Source organism: Chiloscyllium plagiosum, chromosome 13 (assembly GCF_004010195.1).
Source record: "Chiloscyllium plagiosum isolate BGI_BamShark_2017 chromosome 13, ASM401019v2, whole genome shotgun sequence".
Classification (NCBI taxonomy): domain Eukaryota; kingdom Metazoa; phylum Chordata; class Chondrichthyes; order Orectolobiformes; family Hemiscylliidae; genus Chiloscyllium; species Chiloscyllium plagiosum.
Genome location: NC_057722.1, coordinates 32,203,017 through 32,227,567, shown reverse-complemented (window position 1 = coordinate 32,227,567; position 24,551 = coordinate 32,203,017).

Sequence of the window (24,551 nt, the reverse complement as noted above, 5' to 3'; positions counted from 1 at the left end):
TGACTTGTTCTACCTGCCAATCTCCCTTCCCACCTATCCACTCCACCCTCCTCTCTGACCTATCACCTCCATCCCCACCCAATTCACCTATGGTACTCTTTGCTACCTTCTCCCCAGCCCCACACACCCCTCCCCCACCCCCGCTTAATGCTCCACCCTAGAGGCTCCTTGCCTCCATTCCTGATGAAGGGCTTTTGCCCAAAACGTTGATTTTCCTGAAATTCCTCAGTCTGTAAGTCATTTTAAAAATAAGAGAAATAGGGATTAATTTTTTACAAACTTGAAAATAGATCAACTTAGAACAGTGATTCTTAGAATTAAAAGGCAGCGATCTTTGTTACCTGAGATTAATTTATGATTAAAATTAACTTGTTTAATATTTACATGAATATCAGCAAATTAGCAATGTTTTCTTAACTCACTTTTTCTAAATTATATTTTCAAACCATAAGGTCCTTTCATGTTTCAGTTCAAATGTAAGTTTCATTCTGTGATTTTCAGAGGTTCAGTATCAGGATTTACACATACTTGATATGAATAGATTAAGAGTGCTGTGACTGGTAGTTTAAACCTGTTGAAGTATATTGCTTTGTGATTGCTGCAGTAAAAATGCTGTCAGCAAAATTAGCCTGGATTTTGACCTATATTTCTAGTGTACAAATTACAATCTGAAAGCTGTCAATAATCTAAGAAATTCACAGATAATTGAATACTTGTTTTCTCTGTCAATTACTACCACACCACTTGCCTCTTTAAATTATTTTAAATGTGTATGCATGTGTTTTTTTTTTACTATTCTAGGGTGATACTTTTGTGTCAATGATGTGGACTGATGTGTCAATGATGTGTCAATGCCAGTGTTGGACTGGGATGGACAATGTTAAAAATCACATAACACCAGGTTATAGTCCAATAGGTTTATTTGGAAGTTCAATAACCACCTGATGAAGGAGCAATGCTCCGAAAATCTGTGGTTCCAAATAAACCTGTTGGACTATAACCTGGTGTTGTATGATTTATAACTTTTTGAATCAAGACCATAAGTACTGTGGCCCATTTAAAGACAGTAGCATTATTCATTTGAGCGCAGTTTCAGTTCTATCAATTTAGATGTAGGAACTGCTGAGCTGAAGAAGATGCTTGTTGTTAAATGGGAAAGCAGGAGGAAGACAGCAGAGATACATAGACTGGGTCAAAAATGCACGTCCAGAAAGGTTTATGTGGGTCCCTATAGCAAATGACAATTCATTACAATAAAAAAAATTGTGGTTACAGAAGTGTCTTTTGAAAGAAAAACAAAGTAATAGATAGGAATGTGTTAGCTGCCAACTGACATGAATAAAAAATAAACTAAAATCTTCCCTTAAACGTAGTTCGACTGAGGACAATACTTGACAAGTTGAGAGAACACAATTCCATTATAATGTGCTTAAAAGGTTGGCGAAATCTAAATGCCTTAGTGCCAGTCACAAAACTCTAACAATACAACAGGGTATCTCCCATAAATTAATTTATACTTTAGTGTCTTAAGCATGGATTTCTTCCTGAAATAATGTAATAATTCAATATATAGACTTCTACCTTGACAGTTTAATATGCAAGGTCACACAAATATTGGATAGTCTTCCTGGAAGGGTTACCTACAAATCTTTTATTCTGTTCAGGTACACAAAAGCAATGTAAAACTGTTTTGGCTATTTATTTATTTATATATAATTAACTTTCTATGTTTCGTATTTATTCATCCTTCTAAATAGACTGGAGGGAACTGAAATTGATTGGGCAATCGAAGATTCCCTGGGTAATTCCCCTATGCCTGTTATTCTTCAAAAGTCTCCATGGAAATCAGAGAATTTGGAATATAAATGGTTACTCAGGAAAAGTTGCGTTATTAAAGCACACAGTGGAATTCCTATTCAGCTATTCATACTTACTTCACGAACATCCAACTACAGATCAATTATACCATCTGACCCAGACACACACCCCTTCCCCAAGTCCAGACCTTCTCTGCTTTTCCCATCCCCTGTTTTGGACCTGCTCCCTCCATTTTCACTGATGCCCTGCTCTGGATCAGATTGCACCTGCCTAACCCAAACTCACTGCCAGATCCTCTATCCACAACTACAATCCAGACTCAATCCAACTTTCATGGCTCAGGAACCATTGGAACTCCATTCCCCATTCCAGACATTCTCCATCTCCTAACTCCACTCTGGACCCACACCCACGTCTTCCATTGACAGCATTTTCCACACTTCCCTGGTTCTGAAATCTCTCTTTCTTCTTCTGCCTCTGGATCTTCCTCCTCAGCCATTTCACTTCAACTGCTCCCCCCTGCCTGTGACCATGCTGAATCCCATTGGATTGAAGTGTGTTTGCCGTATGAGCTGTTGGCATTGGCATAGGATGATGCTGTATGGCACGTCCACCAGTTTGATGCTCATTGCTGGCAAATGTGACAAGCTGCTTAGCTCTCTGTCTGTGTTAAAAGACAAGACAAGGCAGAGTTGCAATGAGCCTGTAAGGTCTGAATGAAAGGGCAGCATGCTTTAAAACAAAGTAAAGCAATAATGCTGTGAGCATTCAAGCAATCATAAAGTAAGTGAACTGCCATGAAATCAAGCTAAAAGCCCTTAGATGCAAGTCTGAGTTTCTCATTTACCTGTTGAAACCTCAAGAAAGTAAGGAAAATTTTTGTTTTTTGACTTCCAGAATCCAATTTTTTCGTTATTGCCATATTCTCTCAAATTGCTCACCATTGACCATGCCACTAAAAAACTCAAAAATGTCTATTATATCTTCTATGTCAGATAACTGGAATTTACTAACACTTACAGGACCGAGATGATTATTTTAAAAAAAGATTGACTATTCCTGCAGATTTGTTGTTTACATTTTAACCTCAGGTGAAACAGTAGAAGAGATTCATTGGAAGGTTTTCGATTCTATATCACATTAACTGTCTCATTAATAGGTTTCCATTCTTCTAGCAAGAGATAATGTACCAAGAGTTAATATAAAAAGGATTCATGGGCAAGAGCTCTTCATCAACTCAAACAGATAGAGCACTGTTATTCTCAGTCAGAATTAAGTTTCTGGTTTAAATATGGAATTTAAAAACAAAACAGAAACCGGTGTTACTTTAGTTTCTAGAATTAAATCTTCTGATGCTTCATCTTCTTCTTGCGGGATGAGTTTAATATAACTCTGGCCGGATATTCCAACAACTGTAAAATGTGAAACAGAAGCAATGTTCCATATCCATCTGCATACATTGCAAAATCTTTGAGTCATCAGCCAAGTCAAGGCTCAGATTAGACTTTGATTAAAGGAAAAATGGAGTTCAAGACCTAACACTCAGATTCATCTCCATTAAAGTGGAATGTTTAATTTGTTTGAAATTGTTAAATCTTTCTAAGTTTTCTTTGCAGCAGAAGAGGTGATTGATTACTTTACAATCAGACAGTTTATGTTTTGTTTGTTGGATTATTTAAAATAATAATCGTCTAATTTTACCAAAAGGACAAACAATTGTTATGAGTAATGTATAACTCAAAGTGTATATTTTTGTACTTTGTTAAGAAGGAAAGACAAGGGCATTTGCCATTAGGAGAGTTTCAATTGTGAGCTTACAACTAACAACACATAAGACAATGTAAATAGTTGGACACATTGAGTCCAGATAAACTGATATAATTTATTGTGGATTCAGGAGGTTTCAGCATACTAACACTGTCAGTACTTAGTGAGTAGTTGGCATGAATGGCTCACAGCAGCGCTATGCACCGAATGTTCCACAGTTACACTGCAGCTTAACACAAATTCTGTGAGGGAAAACAAAAACAAGGAAGCAAGTAAACTCAAGAAGTTGGCTGAGTCTCGTGAACTAAAGACTGGTCACCATTGTGCAGGTGATTCATGACATCATCAAAAAAGCAAAAGAATTGTGAAACCAACCTATCCAATTTGTGATTTGGACTGGAGATACTGAACTGTAGAACATAGAACATAGAACATTACAGCACAGTACAGACCCTTCGGCTCTCGATGATGCACCGACCCCTGGAACCAACCTGAAGCCTATCTATCCTACACTATTCCATTTTCATCCATATGTTTATCCAATGACCATTTAAATGCCCTTAAAATTTTCGAGTCTACTACTGTTGCAGGCAGTGCATTCCACACCCCTAGTACTCTCTGAATAAAGAAACTACCTCTGACATCTGTCCTATATCACCCCTCAATTTAAAGCTCTGCCCCCTTGTGCTAGCTGTTGCCATCCAAGGAAAAAGGCTCTCACTGTCCACCCTCTGATTATCTTGTATGTCTCAATTAAGTTTCTAACAAAAACAGCCTTAAGTGCCTCAGCCTTTCCACATAAGACCTTCCCTCCATATCAGGCAACATCCTAGTAAATCTCCTCTGCAGACTTTCCAAAGCTTCCACACCTTCCTAAAATGCAGTGACGAGAACCTTACGCAATACTCCAAGTGCAGCTGCAACAGGGTTTTGTACAGCTGCAGCATGACCTTGTGGCTCCGAACCTCTATCTCTCTACCAACAAAAGCTGACACATCATATGGCTTCTTAACAACCTGGCTGGCAAGGTTCAGGGATCTATGAACATGGATACCAAGATCTCTCTGCTCATTACACTACCAAGAATCTTACCATTAGCCCAGTGCTCTTTATTCCTGTTGCTCTTTCCAAAGTGAATCACCTCACACTTTGCCTCATCAAACTCAATTTGCCACCTCTCAGCCCAGTTCTGCAGCTTACCTATGTCCCTCTGTAACCTGCAACATCCTTCAGCACTATCCACAACTCCACTGACCTTAGTGTCAACTACAAATTTATTAACCCATCCTTCTACACCCTCATCTAGGTCATTTATAAAAATGACAAACAGCAGTGCACCCAAAACAAATCCTTGTGGTACACCACTAGTAACCGAAATCCAGGGTGAACATTTCCCATCAACCACCACGCTCTGTCTTTTTTAAGTTAGCCAGTTTCTGATCCCAGCCAATAAATCACCTTCAATCCAATGCCTCCGTATTTTGTGCCATAGCCAAACATGGGGAACCTTATCAAATCCTTACTGAAATCCATATACACCACATCAATTTCTTTACCCTCATTGACCTGTTTGGTCACCATCTCAAATAACTCAATAAGGTTTGTGAGGCATGACCTACCCGTTGCAGTATCATGTTGACTATCTCTAATCAACTTATTCCTCTTTGGATGATTATAAATCCTATCTTTTATAACCTTTTCCAACACTTTACCAACAACTGAAGTAAGGCTCATTGGTCTATAATTACCAGTGTAATCTCTCCTCCCTTTCTTGAACAAGGGGACAATTTTGCTATCTCCAATTGTCTGGCTCTATTCCTGTAGACAATGATGACATGAAGATCAAAGCCAAAGGTTCTGCAATCTCCTCTCTGATTTTGCAGAGAATACTAGGATAAATCCCATCTGGTCCAGGGGACCTACCTATTTTCACACTTTTCAGAATTGCTAACACCTTGTGAATCTCAACCCCATCTAGTCCAGTAGCCTGTATCTCAGTATTTTCCTCAACAACATTGTCTTTTTCCAGTGTGAATACTGATGAAAAATATTTATTTAGCGCTTCCCCTATCTCCTCAGACTCTACGTACAATTTCCCATTACTGTCCTTGATTGGCTCTATTCTTACTCTTGTGATTCTTTTATTCCTGATATACCTATACAAAGCTTTAGGGGTTTCCTTGACCCTATCTATCTATAGCTTCTCATGTCCCCTCCTGGTCTTCTTAGCTTTCCCTTTAGGTCCTTCCTGGCTAACTTGGAACGCCCAAGCACCCTAACTGAGCCTTCATGTCTCATCCTAACATAAAGCTTCTTCTTCCTCTTGACAAGAGATTCAATTTCTTTAGTAAACCATGGCTCCCTCACTCGACCACTTCTTCACTGCCTGACAGATACATACTACATACTTATCAAGGAGACGCAGTAGCTGTTCCTTGAAGAAGCTCCACATTTCAGCTGTGCCCATCACCTGCAGTTTCCTTCCCCATCCTATGCATCCTAAATCTTGTCTCATCACATCATAATTGCCTTTCCCCCAGCTATAACTCTTGCCATGTGATATATACTTGTCCCTTTCCATCGCTAAAGTAAACATAGCTGAATTGTGGTCACTATCACAAAAGTGCTCACCTACCTCCAAATCTAACACCTGGCCTGATTCATTACCCAGTACCAAAGCTAATGTGGCCTCAGCTTTGCCACTTTTTGACTTGGCCACATACTGTGTCAGGAAGCCCTCCTGCACACATTGGACAAAAATTGATCCATCTAAAGTACCCAACCTAAAGTATTTCCAGTCAATGTTTGGAATGTTAAAGTCCCCCATAACAAATCCCCTGATACTCTCGCTCCTATCCAGAATCATCTTTGCTATCCTTTCCTCTACATCTCTGGAACTATTCGGAGGCCTGTAGAAAATGCACAACAGGGTGACCTCTACTTTCTGGTTTCTCATGTCAGCCCATACTACCTCAATAGACGAGTCCTCAAACACCATTTCTGCCACCATAATACTGTCCTTGACGAACAATTCCACAACTCCCCCACTTTTACCATTTTCTCTGTTCTTACTGAGACATCTAAATCCTGTAACGTGCAACAACCATTCCTGTCCCTGCTCTATCCATGTCTCCAAAATGGCCACAATATCGAAGTCCCAGGTGCTAACTCATGCTGCAAATTCACCCACCTTATTCCGGATGCTCCTAGCATTGAAGTCGACACACTTAAAACCACCTGCTTGCCAGTGAACTCTTGTGACCTAGAAACCTCATTTCTGACCTCACTGCTCTTAACCTCCTGCACACTGGAACTACAATTTAGGTTCCCATCCCCCTGCCTAATTACTTTAACCCTCCCAAAGTGCATGAGCAAATCTCCTCCCCAGGATATTGGTACACCTTTAGTTCAGGTGTAGACCATCCTATTTGTAGAGGTCCCATCTACCTCAGAATGAGCCCCAACTATCCAGGTATCCAAAACTCTCCCTCCTTCACCGTCCCTGTAGCCACGTGTTTAACTCCTCTCCCTCCCTATTCCTCACTTCGCTAGCACTTGGCAACAAAACCAGAAATAACAACTCTGTTCTAGCAATAAGCTTCCACCCTAGCTCCCTGAATTTCTGCCTTAAATCCCTATCCCTTTTCCTACCTATGTTGTTAGTGCTTGTGTTCACAATGATTTGGGGCTGCTCCCCCTCCTCCTCAAGTATCCCCAAAACACAATTGGAGACATCACGAACCCTGGCACCTGGAAGGCAACACACCAACCGTGAGTCTCTCTCATTTCCACAGAACTTTCCATCTGTCCCCCTAACTATGGAGTCCCCAGTCACTAATGCTATGCTCATCTCACCCCTTCCCTTGTGAGCAATAGGGACAGACTCTGTGCCACAGACCTGTACACCATTGCTTACCCCTGGTAAGTCGACCCCTCTCCGCAACATTATCCAAAACCTTATACTTGTTATTGAGGGAAACAGCCTCAGGGGTTCCCTGCAGAGTCTGCCTGTTCCCTTTCCGTCCCCTTACTACAACCCATCTGCCTTTTTCTTGTACCTGAGCCATAACTACCTCCCTGTAATTCCTCTCAATTACTCTGTATTCCCCTCATTACTTACTTTTTCTCCTCCACTCACAATGTATGTGTGGGTGAATGTAGGTTTGCTCGCTGAGCTGGAAGGTTCATTTTCAGATGTTTCGTCACCATTGTAGATGACATCTTCAATGAGCCTCTGAATGATGTACTGATGGTGTAGACTGATTTCTATTTATATGTTTGAGTTTCTTTAGGTTGATGATGTCACTTCCTGTGGTGAAACCATTTCCTATGGTGATGTCATTTCCTGTTCTTTTCTCGGGGGTGGTAAATGGGATCCAAGTCAATGTGTTTGTTGAAAATAACACGACCTACAGACAAACACATAGGATCTCCGATATCAGGGTTCTTTGCAGAGGTAGTAATGCAGAGACCCAAACAAACAGCTCTGCCAACCATCCAACCCAAACTTTGGGTCCACTACGTGGATGACACCTTTGTCATCACTAAATGAAAAAAAATTAGAGAAAACCTTCAAGACCATCAATAATACCATTACTGGCAAAAATTCATTAAAGAGGAAGAAAATAATTCCCAGATGTTGCAGTAGAACGAACAGCCAATGGGGAACTTCAAATCAGCGTCCACAGGAAAACAACACATACAGACCAAATATTGAACTACAGAAGAAATCATCTCAACATCACAAACAAATCTGCATTAAAACATTATTTCAATGAGGCACCACACACTGCAGCACAGAGGAACTCTGCAGAGCAGAGGAAAATCATCTATACAGTGTATTGAGAAAGAATGGGTACCCAATGAGCACAGTCTGCTGACTGCTGAGCAACAAACCCAAACAAGCAGACAAAACATGTCCAGAAACCCTAGCCACTCTCCTCTACATCAAAGACATCTTGGAAATGACTACCAGACTACTCAGACCCCTTGGCATCATTTCTAGCCCACAAACCCACCAACACACATAAACAGCAACTTGCGAACTTGAAAGACGCTATAAGACAACAGGCAAAACTAATATCATCTACAAAATACCTTGGAAAAACTGTAACAAACACTACATTGAACAAACAGGCAGAAAACTAGCCACCAGGATACATGAACATCAACTAGCCACAAAACGACATAACCCACTCTCACAAGTATCCTTACATATGGATGGGGAAGGACACCACTTTGACTGGCAAAACACATCTATCCTAGGACAAGCCAAACAGAGATAAGCACGAGAATTCCTAGAAACATGGCATTTCAACCGCAACTCTACCGACAAACACATTGACTTGGATCTCATTTACTACCCTCTGAGAAAAAGAACAGGAAATAACATCACCAGAGGAAATGACATCAACAACCCAAGGAAATTCAAACATATAAATAAAAAGCAGGCTACACCACCAGTGCTTCATTCGGAGGCTCACTGAAGATGTTACCTAGTACGGTGACAAAATGTCTGACAACGAACCTTCTAGCTCAGAGAGCAAACCTACATCCAGAACCCCAATCTGAGCTACAAATCTTCTCAAAACTCATACGTGTGGGTGCATGTGTGTGTGGGGGCCAGTCTTTAAAAGGGGAAACGTTTAATCTCGAAATCATATTCTTAATAAATGGTTATTTCCATGATTACTGAAGGAACTAGATGTGGTCTGCTTTTGTTCTGGGGGGCAGTCAGTCAGACAAAATGGTAAGTTTGATCACTTTTGACAGTTTCATTAAATTTACACATTTGTAGCAACTCCAGGGAGCTTGATTTCCAGTGGTCTAACCCCAAGAAACTGTGACAAGTGGCACAGAGAGAGATAGAACAATAACAAAACAGTCAGCTTGCATGCATGGATCTGATAGAGCGGGGGCTGGAATGTTAAACTGTCTGGTAAGAAATCTGGCAAGAAAACTTCTAGAACTAATGTTTGCTTTGAAGTTAAAGTAATAATGAATTTAGTTTGCAATTTAATTTGTGTGTCTTGGAGAGCAATACCAGCAGAAGAAAAAATAGCATCTAGTGAATACACAGAAATTTACCAAAAAGAAACCAATTACAGCTATGGCAGCTTGAGCAAGCAGCCTTCATGTGGAGATAGTGGTGACTCCTTCCTGTGGCTTATGTGTTTGTAAGAACACATCTGGGATAAAATGAATAACATTTCTAACCTTTATATCTAGTGGAATAGAGTTCATGTTTAGTTTTCCTTGTTTAATACACATTTTATTAGTTGTTTTAAAAGTCTTGTGAATGGGTACAGTAACTGGCCTCAATAGTAGAAAGAAAACAAAATCAGGGCCTACCAAATCAGCTTTCCCTCTGAGATCTGACTTGACCATGGTGATCACCGGCAGGCTTCAGTATTGAGTGCATAATTGGCCCGAATGACCCACAGCAGCCCTAGGCTATCATAGTTTCATGCTCGTAAAACATTCGGGCACACATTGCCATCACACACAATCCTACTATTTCCTGCTTGTAGAGCAAGATAGCCTTAAACAAAAGGGACAAGATCCAAGCTGGCACAGGAGGCAAGTCCTCACCCCTTACAAAAAGCAGACCGAACAGCAGGTGTGTAATGAAGGCCACCGTTCCTGGAACGATAGTGAGTGGGAATGACACTAACCAGTGAAAAACAGTCTAGTTTATTCTTCTCGGATTTGCAGGCAGTGCCACACATCAGTCTCCACAAGTGATTGTCAACTCTAACTCTTTTGCTTCTCCAGATACTGGTGGCCTCCACAAGAGGAAGAAAAACAAGGTACCACAGTCTGCTCCCAGCAGCACCACCACCACCACTATGTCTCAGGATGATGTGTCTGACATCTCAGAGGTAGCACTGGCACTTCTGAGCACGGAGACAGAGACATTCACCCTCAGTTGGCCCATCATCTTGAAAACGCTCAGGGTCACAATCTGGTCAGCTCATTAATAACACAGACCAGAGGTGGTGGAGGAATCCGCGCCTAAGGTCCCTGACAATTGGAAGATTGCTTGAGGCTATGCATCTGCTCAACCCCGTACAGTGATACCATTGATTCAGGGTATCTTTGATAAGTTGAAACTGCAGAGACAGGCAGGAGAACAACAGACAGTGATACCAGAGGTTCTCACTAGATTGGAGTGGAAATGGAGCAGTCTGTCCAGCTTCTTACTACTGTAATGGCTTCTGTATGCGAGTACTTCGCTGTCCCAATAGAAAGGGTGGTGGCTACCTTGGACAGCCAAGTCTAGCAGAAAGTTTATTGACTGCTAGATACAAGCTCAGATCTGCACTCTTTTGCTCTACTTAAAAGGGCTCAGCATCAGTGGCAAAGTGAGAACAAGACGAGATACATAAACTTCACCCCAGCTCCTGCATCTCAACAAGACAGGATGATGCCAATTGGTGCCAAAAGGGAGGAGGAGCCATGTCTCAAATATGAACAAAAGAGCTGAATTCCAGAGGTGAGGTAAGAGTGACTGCCCTTGATATCAAGGCTATGTTCAAATGGGTGTGGCATCAAGGAACCCTGGCAAAACTAGAGGTAAAGGGAATTCATGAAAAACTCTTTGCTAATTGGATCCATACCTGGCACATAGGAAAATGGTTCTGGAGGCTTCATTTCAATCATGCCAGCTCCAGGACATCCAAAGGGAAGACCTTTTAGAATGGAGAAACTTCTTCAACCAGAGAGTGGTGAATCTGTGGAATTCATTGCCACAAAGGGCTGTGGAGGCCAGGTCATTGACAATATTTAACACTCAGATAGTTATGTTCTTGAGTATCAAGGGGATTAAGAGTTATGGGGAGAAAGCAGGAGGATGGGGTTAAGAAACGTATCAGCCATGATTGAGAGGTGGAGCAGACTCGATGGGCTGAATGCATGTCTTATGGTTTTATCTCTGCAGGATATTCTTAGGCTGATGTCCTAGGCCCTAATATCTTGAGCTGCTATATTAATGACCTTCCCTCCATCATAAGATTAGAAGTGAGATGTTAGTGGATATTTGCACTATGTTCTGTACCATTTGCAACTCCTCATGTACTAAAGAAGATCATATCCAGTTGCAACAAAATTTGAACATTTTTCAGGTTTGGGCTAAAAGAGGCAAGTTACCTTTGTGCCACATAATTGCCAGACAATGTCCATATGAAACAAAAGAGAATCTGACCATCACCTTTTGCCTTTCAATGGCTTTATCATCACTGAATCCCCCCATCAACATCATTAATTATATCATTAATTCACACCATATTAAAGGTATGGAAACTTTTCCTCTCAATGAATACATCTGGTTACTAAATGGAGCATTCTGACAGCAATGTACGTGTAATGGACCGCATCTTGTATTGTGGGAAACTTGCTATGGCAGCAAAGTCAAAGGTCCTACCTCTTTGACTCCCTGAATTCAAGGGCGATATGAATAAGTTGGGTTCATGGCTTTCTGATGGAATATTTCTCACTTGCCTGGAGTGCAGCTCCAATAATTCTCAAAAAGATTGACATTATCAAAGACAAAGCAGGGGCTTGATTGGCACCACTTCCACAAATATTCACTCCCTCCATCACCAATGCTTAGTCGCAGCATTATGTACCATATATCAGACACAATGCAGAAATTCAGCAAAGCTCTGTAGACAGCACCTTCTAGGCCCAGAACTACTGTCATCTCAGAAATATGAGGGCAGAAGATTACATGGAAACACCACCAGGTTTAATTTCTTCTTCAAGGGAACTCATCATTTAAACTTGGAAATATATCACTATCGTACAATACTTCCCCTAATCAAAATCACAAACAAAATTTCGATGCAACCACAGTACACTGTTCCTGTAAGGTTTTGATAGGATATTGACATATATTTTTCTCCTTACTACAAGTATGAGAGCTCAGATATACTAAGAAATCTGACTGACTTGATGAATAAAGATACTAATTTATGGCACTGACTCCACTTTAAAAAGCCTTAATTGGCTGTAAAATGTCAATGCAACAGTCAATGAAATGCACTGCATAACTGCATTTTTTAACCTTTTATTCTCAAATTATGATAATATTATATCAATGCATCCTTTCTACTTTCAACTAATATTTCAGTACATTTATCTCTTATTGTATTAAGTAATGTTCCTTATCGCTCTCCTTATTGCATTTGTGTAATATATTTTGCACATCATTCACGTTAGATGAGAAAGCGTGGCTATCAGTCATGGTCTTTGCTTATTTATCACTTGAGTAAAGGGCTACAGTTGCATGGGAACAGTACTTTCTTAAGGTTCCTCTCCAAACCACACACCAGCTTGACTTGAATCACCATTTCTTCTTTATTGCTGGATCAAAATCCTGGAATGCCTTAACAGCACTGTGAATGTAGCTCCACTTCATGGATGCACTAGTTCACCAACCAACCTTTCATGGGCATTTAGAGTAACCAAGGAATCCTGGCTGAGTCCACAAAACAACATTTTGTAAATTAATTTTAAAGAAGACATCAGTCTTGGTATTTCTGTATTAGCTGTTAACCATCTGCCCTTATGTCCAGTATATTTCTTAATTCTTTCCACTAACTGTTGTTGAGTAAATTCTCCAAAACACCAAACCCAGATATTGACTTGTATGTAGCATCCTACAAATGCTTTACTCTCGTGAATGCATGTTTTATGTGAGAAAATGGTTATTAGGATTTTAAGATGACATGAACTTTTCTAATTCACAGTGATTCTTATTGCTTTATGGTTGACCACACTATCCTTTATTAACACTTCTCTTTTGATGTGCAACTCAATAGAAATGCCCTAATCATTGAACAGAACACCTTCAAAAGTGACTTGCCTCCAGACCCTGTAGGATGATCTCTGGAGTTCTTCAGGTCTTCCCTCTTCCTTATCTACGTGCTGAATCCATGATCTTATTCACAGAACTGTGAGGTCAGTTTCTATATCTATGCTAATAACATCTAGTTTCACCGCATCAATATTTATTTTGATTCCTGCAATGTCTCTGTGTTATTAGACTGCTCCTCTAATGTGCAGGATTAAATAACTCAGTATTACTCTGAATTAGACAATGCAAAATTAAAACTTACGTTGAACCCCAGATTCCGCACTTTTGCTTTCAATCCCAATGCCCTCCCTGGCTTTCAGAATTATTTCTACTTTAAACCAAATGTTAAGCTATAAAAGAAAAGTCAAATTCCACATATCTTAAAATAAACACAACCTAAAAGGTACTATATATGTGTATTAAAATAATAAACAAGTTCAAACAATGTCATGATTCACTGCCTACTTTAAGCAAAGACAATTACAGAATAGAACTGAAGTTTATGCTCACTATCAGAAAGTCCCAGACTGTAGTCACTGTTACTATGTAAATAAATACTACAACTAATTTGTAGCTCATGATATCCTGCAAACAACAATAGAAATATCCAATTAATTTGATTTTCATAATGGGTGAGGGATGAATATTGGCTGGGAGAAGAAGACCATTGTGCTTCTGCATGATTTACAAGACATACTTTATAGTTGGAAAATCAACAATTCTCAGAGAAGAGAGCAGCCTTGATTGTGCAAATAAAGCCCAAATTAAATTATTCCTATTAAGGAAAGGAGTTGACTGTCTTGATAAAGGCATTATGTAATAATGGCCATATTTGGGTAAAGAAATGCAAGAAACTCAACTTTTTATTTGGGAAAAGGAAGTAAAACCATCTGGTGGCAGTTATTAGTCCTAACACGGAGTATTTACATGAGCAAACCATTAGAATTATGACCATTTGCAATAAAAGAAGTGCATGGATTATTTTCAATTGTACAAATTTAATATACATCAGCACAAGCAAATGCAAATGAACTGAAATTTAAAGAAATGATCTCCCTGTGAGGAATGAAGAGGAACAGCTGGAGCACTGCAAAAGACACAGACTTCAGATTGTTTCACTACTTCTTTGTGTAAGGAAAATGCACAAGTTAATGTTTAAGAAGAAGAGGAGGAACACTGGATGAAGGAGGAAGTTAGCAGGAGAGTTCTGAAATGCAACTTGCTCCACAATGAATACAAAAACATTGTCAAAATAAAGCAATTAGAATTGTACTGTATCAGCTTTATGAGTGTAATATCAACTAAAATAATCTACAATATATGAGAGCTGTTAGCAATTAAAGACTATTAAACAGTTTATTCCAGCATAGAGCTATATTCCTTGATGTGGTTTTGGCATTTAAGTCAAATGTCAGTTCACTCAAGAAATAGCTGTTGTCAACGTGACAAAAAAATTCTGGATTAAGTGACCTTGGCATTGAATAAGCAGTAGGAATCAGACAATGTTGTCATGAAGAGCATTGTTCATTCAGTTATTCAGTATTTGTGACCTTTAGTAGTCTAGCAGGTCATCTTGCATAAGGTACTGCAAACTGACAAATACAATTCACTGAGCTATATGGCCATGCACAGTAATTCCAAAAAGGCTTTAGGTAACTAAAGCAGCCTTGGATTAGATACCTGAAGTGGAATGATTTTAAGCATTAGAAGTCAAGTTTAAGATTGCAAAGAAGCCACTATTTTCTGGAATGGACTTCGTCTGTATTGCGAGGAGGTGTGCCAGTGGGTGATGGTAATTATGGTCAAGCGTGTGCATAAATAACTCCACAACCTATGTGTTATTTCTTAAAGAGACTGGTTACCTTGAAGTTTGATTGACAGCAGACACGTTCCAGAAACATTCAGATTCTGAAGAAGGGTGACTGGACTCGAAACATTAACTCTGTTTTTTCACCACAGATGCTGTCAGACCTGATCAGTTTCTCCAGCAATTTCTGTTTTTAATTCCAGAAAAAGGTTTGGGGTCTTTGTGATAACTGGAAGGATAGCAGAGAGGACAACATGAGGATAGGTCAAGAAAAATTATTCTGGGTCAGGAAGCTATCGGAAGTGGTTGATCGAAGATCTGATGCACAGTAGTCAGCAAAGAGTCAAAGATTGAGGAGTGTTTAGGATGGACAGTGATCGGAGGCCGGTCACAGATAAAAGCATCTATCTCACATATTCAAATCTTCTACATAAGAAAATAAGAGCAGGAGGAATGCTTTCAAGTCTGCTCATTCATTTAAAGATCAAAGAACAATACAGATCAGGAACCAGTCCTGTGGCCCCCCAAGCCTGTGCTAACAAATTTTTGCTCTTCCATACTAAAACTGTCTTCACTTGTAGGATCCGAAGCCCTCTATTCCCTTCCTATTCATGTATTCATCCAGCTGTTTCTTGAATGCTGCTATTGTGTCTGCTTCCAAAATCTCCTCTGGCAGCAAGTTCCAGGCACTTACCACCCTTTATGTGAAAAACATGGCTCACATATCTTTCCTAAGCTTTCTCCCTCACTGCTGTGCTTGAATGAGTGTCCCTTAAAATTTAATAAAATTTATAAGGTCATGGCTGATCCTCTACCTCAACTCTACCTTCATGCTTCTGCTCTGTGTCCTATCAATCAATAATCCACAATCCAACAATCATTTTTTTTAATGTATTCAATGGCTGAGTGTCCACAACTCTATGATAAAGAATTCCGAAATTTACAAAATGAATAAAGGGATTTCTCCTTAGTCATAGTCATAGAGTCATAGAGATGTACAGCACAGAAACAGACCCTGAGGTCCAACTTGTCCATGCTGACCAGATTTCCCAACCCAATCTAGTCCCACCTGCCAGGACCCGGCCCATATCCTCCAAACCCTTCCTATTCATATACCCATCCTTTAAATGTCGCAATTGTACCAGCCTCCACCACATCCTCTGGCAGCTCATTCCATACACGTACCACCCTCTGCATGAAAAAAATAGGTTTCTTTTATATCTTTCCCCTCTCACCCTAAACTTATGCCTCTAGTTATGGACTCCTCCACCCCAGGGAAAGACTTGGTCTATTTATCCTATTCATGCCCCTCATGATCTTATAAACCTCTATAAGTCACCCCTCAGCTTCCAACATTACAGGGAAAACAGCCCCAGCCTGTTCAACCTCTCCCTATAGGTCAAATCCTCCAACTCTGGCATGAAACTTGAAATGGTTCAAAAAAGATTTACAAGTTTCACAACATCTTTCCAATAGGAAGGATAACAGAATTGCACACAATATTCCAACAGTGGCCTAACCAATGTCTTGTACAGCCGCAACATGACCTCCCAACTCCTGTACTCAATACTCTGACCAATAAAGGAAAGCATACCAAACACCTTCTTTTCTATCTTATCTACCTGCGACTCCACTTTCAAGGAGCTATGAACCTGCACTCCAAGGTATCTTTGTTCAGCAACATTTCCTTGGACCTGACCATTAAATGTACAAGTCCTACTTGCTTTCGCAAAATGCAGCAGCTCGCATTTATCTGAATTAAACTCCATTGGCCCATTTGGTCCAGATCCTGTTGTAATCTGAGGTAACCCTCTTCACTGTCCACTACATCTCCAAATTTGGTGTCATCTGCAAACTTACTAACTGTACCTCTTATGTTCACATCCAAATCATTGATATAAATTATGAAAAGTAGTGGACCCAGCACCGATCCTTGTGGCACTCTACTGGTCACAGGCCTCCAGTCTGAAAACAACCTTCCACCCCCACCCTTTGAGACAGTTCTGTATCCAAATGGCTAGTTCTCCCTGTATTCCATGAGATCTACGTTTGCTAACCAGTCTCCCATGGGGAACCTTGTCTAACTTAGTGAAGTCCACATAGATCACATCAACCACTCTGCCCTCATCAATCCTCTTTGCTACTTCTTCAAAAAACTCAATCAAGTTTCTGAGACATGATTTCCCACGCACAAAGCCATGCTGACTATCCTGAATCAGATCTTGCCTTTCCAAATACATGTACATCCTGTCCCTCAGGATTCCCTCCAACAACTTGCCCACCACCATCAGGCTCGCTGGTCTATAGTTCCCTGGCTTGTCCTTACCACCTTTTCTTCATCAGTGGCAACACGTTAGCCAACCTTCAGTCTTCTGGCACCTCACCTGTGACTATCGATAATTCAAATATCTCAGTAAGAGCAAATTTTGAGAAGATTTGTACTACATCCAGAACCTCAACCTGTGCTACAAATCGTCTCAAAACTTGCTAACATCTATGGGTGCAATACACTATAACTGGCCCGAAAATGGGAAAAGAATGCCATCCGATAGTGCACCACCCGCGAACAGCTGTGCTTCCTGCACTAAATCCAGAATCTCAGTAAGTGACCCAGCAATCACTTCCCAAGCCTTCCACGGAGTTCCAGGGTTAACCAGATCTGGTCTTGGGGATTTATCCACTTTATGCATTTCAAGACATCCAGCACTTCCTCCTCTGTAGTCTGGACATTTTGCAAGATGTCACCATCTGTTTCCCTACAGTCTAAATCTTCCATATGCTTTTCCACACTAAATACTGATGCAAAATACTCATTTATAGTATCTCCCCCATTTTCTGCGGCTTCACACAAAGGCCACCTTGCTGATCTTTGAGGGGCCCTATTCTCTCCCTAGTTACCCTTTTGTCCACAATGTATTTGTAAAAACTCTTTGGACTCTCCTTAATTCTATTTGCCAAAGTTATCTCATTTCCCCTTTTTGCCCTCCTGATTTCCCTCTTAAGTATACTCCTACTGCCTTTATACTCTTCTAAGGATTCACTCAATCTATCCTGTCTATACTTGACATCTGCTTCCTTCTTTTTCTTAACCAAACCCTCAATTTCTTTAGCCATTCAGCATTCCCTATACTACCAACCTTTCCTTTCACCTTAACAGAAATATACTGACTCTGGACACTCGTTATCTCATTTCTGAGGGCTTCCCATTTTCCAGCCGTCCCTTTAGCTGCGAACATCTGCCCCCATTCAGCTTTCAGAATATTCGTCCCCTTCCAATTTAGGTGCAATTCCATACACGGCATGGTGGCTCAGTGGGTAGCACTGCTGCCTCACAGCACCAGGATCCCAGGTTCAATTCCAGCCTTGGGTGACTGCGTGGAGTTTGTATATTCTCTCTGTGTCTGCTTGGGTTTCCTCCCACAAGTCCAAACATGTGCAGGTCAGGTGAATTGGCTATGCTAACATTGCCCATAGTGTTAGGTGCATTAGCCAGAGGGAAATGGGACTGGGTGGGTTACTCTTCGGAGGGTTGGTGTGGGCTTGTTGGCCCAAAGGGCCTGCTTCCGCACTGTAGGGAATCTAATCTACACCAGTTCATCTGCTCTATCCTCCTATTCCTGCCCTCACTAGCTCATAGCACAGGGAGTAATCCAGATATTATTACTCTTGAGGACCTCTTTTTAAAATTCCTGCTTAACTCTAATCTCCCTTCAGAATCTCAACCTTTTCCCTTCCTATGTCGTTGGTTCCAATGTATACAATGATCTCCTGCCGGCCCCTCTCCCACTTGAGAACTTTCTGCATCCTCTCTGTGACATCCTTGATTCTGGCACCAGGGAAACAACACACCATTCTGATTTTTTGCTCCTGGCCACAGAAATGTTTGTCTGTACCTCAGACTAGAGAGTCCCTAATACAATTGCGGATCCCTCTGCTGAATCTGTGGCCATCAGCTTGAGAGCAAAAGCAAAACACTGCTGTAAATCTGAAATGAAAACTGAAAATGCTGGAAATAATCAGCAGTTCCTGCAATATGTTTGGAGAAAGCAACACAAGGGAAACAGACTTTAAGCATCTATTCTATAAATCCTCTTAACAATTCAATTTGCTGAAGACAATGCATATTGCTCAGCTGTACCCTCTCTTCACCAATGCTGACTGGCTCCAAAAATGCCAGACTCCAGAAATACTACATTGTCAGCAACCTTAACATGGGACCTCTGTCTCTTGATAGAAAAATCACACCCTTGAGAACTGCTTGCCAATCTGATTGGCTGGTAATTCTTGGAGTTGCAGTACCCAGTATCAGATATTGTTGAGACTAAAAGCTATCCCACAAAGAAGACAACATGATACCTTTGGAATCAAGGGATCAGGCACCATAGGGAGCAGTGGAAGGAGTTCAGAGAGCTGTATTTGGAGGCAAAGAATAGGCATGGATAGGGATAGAGTGGAGCCCAGTGATCACAGGGTGCCCTTTCTCTTTGCCTTTTCACCTAAGTTGGTGGAAAATGTGACCTGTCTACTATGGTCCTCCTTCCCTTGCTGTATTAAGGCAGCAGAGGTGGAATTAGATCCTTAAATGCCTGTAAATCGGGCAGTTAAGGGCCTCAATGAGCTTAAGAGTTGATTAGCTAGCTGATGGCTTACTTATTTATCTTATCATGGGGAATGGGTTAGGAGCAGGTGGAAACAAAGTGGTCCAATCACCTGTCTTATTTCATGTGCCCTGATTCTAGCCAACAGTCGTTCATAAAATTCACCCTCATATGTTTCAAATATTGAAGCAATCCATGTCAAAGTGCAGCAACACCTGGGTAACGTTCCAATTCAGACTGATAGTGACAAGTAACATTCATACTGTACAAGTGCCAGATAATGGCCATCACAAACAAGCAGAACCTAACTATCTTGCCTCAATGTTCAAGAACGTAACTGTCACTGGATCCTGCACAATTTTAAAAAAAAATTTAGTCACAGGATGTGGACGTTGCTGCCGGGGCCAGCATCAACTGCCTATCCCTAATTGCCCAGAGGACAACCACAGTGCAGTGAATCTAGAGTCATATGTAGAAAAGACCAGGTAAGGACAGCATATATCCTTCCCAAAAGAACAGAAGTGTACCAAATGGGATTTTCTGAAAATCAACAATGTCATCATTAAACTTGTAATTCCAGATTTTTTATTGAATTCAATTTCTGTTGTGGGGTTTGAACATGGGTCTGCAAAATATTACCTGGGTCTCTGAATTAATAGGCCAGTGATAATACCTCTCAGTCTTGCCTCCCCTCCTGGAGTTATCTTTGGTCTTACCATGGACTCAAAATTAGATTGACCTAGCCATATAGCTATGTGGCTATGAGATTAGGTCAGAGATTGGATGTCCCCCTGACTTGGAGAAAGTGAGGACTGCAGATGCTGGAGACCAGAATCAAGAGTGTAGTACTGGAAAAGCACAACTGGTCAGGCAGAATCCAAGGAGCAGGAAAATCGACATTTCAAGCAGAAGCCCTTGCAGTTTGAAAGAGAGAAGGCAAAATCAGATGTAATGGTGTTACAGTTAAATAAATGTAATTACAGGGGCATGAGAGAGGAATTGACGAAAATCGACTGGAAGCAGAGCCTAGTGGGGAAGACAGTAGAGCAACAATGGCAGGAATTTCTGGGTGTAATCGAGGACACAGTACAGAGGTTCATCCCAAAGAAAAGAAAGATTATCCAGGGAGTGGTTAGACAGATATGGCTGACAAAGGAAATCAGGAAATGTATCAAAGAAAAAGAAAGTGCCTATAAAATGGCTGAGAAATCTTGGAAATCAGAAGATTGGGAAGACTACAAAAACAAACAGATGATAACAAAGAGAGAAATACAGAAGGAGAGGATCAAATATGGAGGTAAACTAGCCAGTAATATTAGAAATGACAGTAAATGTTTCTTTCAATACATAAAAAACAAACGAGAGGCAAAAGTAAACATTGGACTGCTCCAAATTGATGCTGGAAGACTAGTGATGGGAGATAAGGAAATAGCTGAAGAACTTAATAAGTACTTTGTGTCAGGCTTCACAGTGGAAAACATGAGTAGTATCCCAACAATTAAGGAGAGTCAGGGGGAAGAGTTGAGTATGGTAGCCATTACAAAAGAGAAAGTGCTAGAAAAGCTAAAAGGTCTAAAACTTGATAAATCTCCTTGCCCTGATGGGCTACATCCTAGAGTTCTGAGAGAGTTAGCTAATGAAATCGTTGAGGCGCTGACTATGATCTTTCAAAATCACTGGAGTCAAGGAAAATCCGAGATGATTGGAAAATCGCTGTTGTAACCCCATTGTTCAAGAAAGGATCAAGACAAAAGATGGAAAGATTTAGGCCGATTAGCCTAATCTCAGTTATAGAGTCATAGAGTCATAGAGATGTACAGCATGGAAACAGACCCTTCGGTCCAACCCATCCATGCCGACGGTTGTAGATAAAATTCTAGAATCCATTGTTAAGGATGAGATTTTGAAATTCCTGGAAGTGCAGGGTCAGATTAGAACAAATCAGCACAGATTTAGTAAGGGGACGTCATGCCTGACTAACCTGTTAGAATTATTTGAAGAGGTAACAAGTAGGTAAGACCAGGGAAACCTTGTAGATGTTATCTATCTGGACTTCCAAAAGGCCTTTGATAAGGTGCCTCACAGATGCTGCTCAGTAAGGTGAGAGCCCATGTTGTTTGAGGTGAGCTACTGCCATGGATTGAGGATTGGCTGTCTGACAGAAGGCAGAGAGTTGGGATAAAAGGTTCTTTTTCAGAATGGCAGCTGGTGACAAGTGGCATCCTGCAGGGTTCAGTATTGGGGTCGCAGCTGTTCACGTTATATATTAATGATCTGGATGAAGGGAGTGGGGGCATTCTGGCAAAGTTTGCCGATGAAACCAAGTTAGGCGGACAGGCAGGTAGTACTGAGGAGGTGGGAAGGCTGCAGAAAGATTTAGACAGTTTAGGGAAGTGGTCCAGGAAATGGCTAATGAAATTCAATGTGAGTAAGTGTGAGGTCTTGCACTTTGGAAAAACGAATACAGGCACGGACTATTTTCTAAACAGTGAGAAACTTCATAAAGCCAAAGTACAAAAGGATCTGGGAGTGCTAGCCCAGGATTCTCTAAAGGTTGTTTTGCAGGTTGAATCGTGATTAAAAAAACAAATATAATGTTGTCATTAATCTCAAGAGGGTTGGAATATAAAAGCAGCGACATGCTTCTGAGACTTTATAAAGCTCTAGTTAGGCCCCATTTAGAATACTGTGTCCAAATTTGGGCCCCACACGTCAGGAAGGACATACTAGCACTGGAGCACATCTAGCGGAGATTCACACGATGATCCCTGGAATGGTAGGCCTAACGTATGATGATCGGCTGAGGATCTTGGGATTGTATTTATTAGAGTTTAGAAGACTGAGGGGAGATCTAATAGAAACTTACAAGATAATGCATGGCTTAGAAAGGATGGACGCTGGGAGGTTGTTTCCGTTAGTTGGGGAGACAAGGACCCGTGGGCACCACCTTAAAATTAGAGGGGAGCAATTTAGAACGGAAATGAGGAGACATTTCTTCAACCAGAGAGTGATTGGCCTGTGGAATTCATTGCCACAGAATGCAGTGGAAGGCGGGACGTTGGGTGTCTTAAAGGTAGAGATTGATAAATTCTTGATCTTGCAAGGAATTAAGGGCTACAGGGAGAGTGGGGGTAAATGGAATTGAAATGCCTACCAGCCATGATTAAATGGTGGAGAGGATTCAATGGGCTGAATAGCCTTGCTTCCACTTCTATGTCTTATGGTTTTATGGTCTTAGCCTCCTGGGAGGACAAGTATAGCAGATGTGTGCGAAATTTGGAAATTCCCCTCCAAGTTACATATCATCCTGACTTAGAATTATATTGCTATTCTTCCACTAAATTAAGTCAAAATCCTAGGATTGGCTCTCTAACAATCCTGTGGCTGTACCTACACCACATGATCTGCAGTGTTTGAAGAAGGCAACTTCACCATCACTTTTTCAGGGGTAGTTAGGGGTGGGAAATAAATGCTCCTTAGCCAGTGATGCCCAGTTAGGGAATGAAAGATGAAGAAGCTACAGAAAAAGAGAGTGTCTATAAAATGGCCAAGAAATCTTGGAAATCAGAAGATTGGGAAGACTACAAAAACAAACAGATGTTGTAACTGTACCCACATCTATCACTTCCTCCGACAGTTCATTCCACACAGGAACTACCATCTGTGTGAAAATGTTGGCCCCTTGGGTTCCTTTTAAATCTTTCTCCTCTCACCTTAAAATTATGCCATCTAGTTTTGAACTTCTCCATCCTAAGGAAAAGACCTTTGCTGTTTTTTATCTATGCCCCTCAAGATTTTATAAACCTCTATAAAATTATCATTCGACCTCCTACGCTCCAGTGGAAAAATGTCCCAGTCTATCCAGCCTCTCCTTTTCACCCAAACAAATGAGTCCCGGTAACATCCTTGTAATTCTTTTCTGCAGCCCCTCCAATTTCATAACATCCTTCCTCCAGCAGGGCAACCAGAACTATCGACAGCATTCCAAAAGTGACTTCACTATTGACCTGTACAACTGCAATATAACATCCAAATGCCTATACTCAAAGGTCTGAGAAATAAAGGCAAGCATTCCAAACATCATAAGAGTTTTCAATAATCTTGAAACATTGTGACATCTCCAGGATTTAGTATTTTCCGAACACACGTACAAAAGTTGCTAAAGAACAACAATTTAATAGGCATAAATAAAGTTGGGTGAGATAACTGTACCTGGAACTGCGAACCTCAGACAAAAATTAGTGAGTCATTAGTTATGATTTACCATTCCTAAAAGCCAATAATTCGTTGCCATGGCATTAAATCCATTGTACCAGCAACAATAACTGTGTTTGTGCTCTCTTGCAAAGTACTATTTCATTTCTTTGTGAGTCAGTATTGTACTATTGCCTCCAGCTTGAATCCTAGTTTCAAATCTTCAGTATCTGGTTTCAGTCAGCATTCTTATTGACTTCACCAAGTATTCCATTATTTTGGTATAAGCAGTAAGAACATTCAGTATAGTGATTACAGCAGGCTCAGTGGACAGGATAATCTTGGCTGCCTGCCAAAAGCTGTGTCCTTGCTATCAGTGGTTCTCTGACTGAAGTAGTGTTTGTCTTACAACGTAATTCCAACTTCACATGCACTTTCCAGAAATATTAGCTTTAACACCAACTCACAGTACTGAAAATGTGTGCCACCATTATTTTCTTTTTAAATTCAA